The sequence below is a fragment of the Tupaia chinensis genome, unplaced genomic scaffold (assembly GCF_000334495.1).
Source record: "Tupaia chinensis unplaced genomic scaffold, TupChi_1.0 Scaffold000013_1, whole genome shotgun sequence".
NCBI lineage: Eukaryota > Metazoa > Chordata > Mammalia > Scandentia > Tupaiidae > Tupaia > Tupaia belangeri.
In genome coordinates, this window is record NW_006159443.1 from 1,955,084 (window position 1) to 1,956,778 (window position 1,695).

Here is a 1,695-nt window from a genome sequence, read left to right on the forward strand (position 1 = left end):
TTACCCCTGTTTAAAGCCTGAAACGTTTTAGGATTGTCATTCATTGGCCCAAAGTGAGTGTCACAGAGATTACTCCATCCTGTAATGGCATTCCCTTAGATAGTTCAACATAAAACATGATTGAGAGCAACTTAAGACAAGATTAGAATCACTGACAGATGGCAAGACTCGATTCTGATTTCCCTCATCAAATCCACATGACTCCAGAAGTCATGAGAAATGACTGACATTTTGTCTCTTCCACTCAAGTCTTGGATGGATTTTATCTTATAAAACCTTGAGTTGTGCTGCTGTTCCACTGTCTTGTGCTTAGGCATCTTATTCACTATCCCCGCCACTCCCTTGCTGTCCTGCACGTCCTGTGTTATTTGGAAGACTAGGAATTTAATGGGTAGGCACAGTAAACCACCCAACCTCTTTTTCTGGAAATGACTGGTTTCCTTTACAGTCAAAGTTGATATATGAAAACTTTCTATTTTTAGCCCAAAGTGAAGAGTGAGTAGGAAGCTCATTGATAATATAACTGAGGTAAGATGACTTGGCATGAACACCTTTAGATCCTTTCCTTTCCATGAGCTTTGAGCAACAGAAGTAGCCTTTGAAGTCTACAAAGTGAACTGAGTGTTGATCATCACCTATGAGCTTAAATTTATTGAGGGTCCATTTGAATAAGCCCTCCAAGGATACCATTCAGATAACTGGAAGAATACATAAATTACTTGTATAATTGTGACTGCATTAATGTGACTCGGAGGGGCATGCATTGACATATGCTGTTCTAATTCCATTTGATGTTCATAAATACAACTGCATGACATTAGACTTCTAATAACATAGTTAATTTTTCTGAAAAGGAATTGTTGACAGTGGTGATTAAAAAAACAGGTACCATGTTCTACGCTTTTGCATCAAGTATTTGACATGTCTGTTTAGTAGTACATGTAGACCATGAACCATGTTCATTCTAATGTTTTTCAAATATGTTGTAGAAAATATTCCCGAAGCTGTGAGAGTTAAAATGTTTTTCCCTCTTATTATTATTCTTAGTCACATATCTCATGCTTCTTTTTTGTGGGGGGAGGGTTAGGTAACAATAATTTATTACTAGCCCAGCCAAAATCCTCTTTCATGTCCCACTGCTTCTCTGGGGAAATGCATAATCGGAATACTCAGGCAAAATGGGCAATTGATAGTGCTCATAAACATCCAATTTTTATTGGAATTTTCCATGGAATGTTATTACATTAAAGCCATGTAAGGTGAAGCTCTGATAATTTTTTACTCTTTCAATTATGGTAAATTCTAATCTAATATTGAAATCATTTTTGTATTTCTACATAATAAATGCTGAATTACAATGCAGATAGTTAAAAAAGTATTGACTAGAGGGGTTGAATTCCTTAAGAATTAATTTTTTTATAGTCTTAGTTACAGATATTTTTCTCAGTTCACTAAGTTTTTATAGTAGTAAGCGGAATTCTTTTTTTTGTTGGTGTTGCAAGCTTACCATAGTCAGTCCTTTGTTTGGATTTCTTTTCCTGTATTTCTTTACTCTAAATCATTTTAAAACAATTAATTTTCTTAGATGACCTAAGTTTGTCTCTTGAGCAATGAAAATATTCTTATTTCTAATTTCTGTAGTTCCTGAAGTAGATTTTCTTATAGCCAGAAACAAATTATGTTAATTTCTTTTTG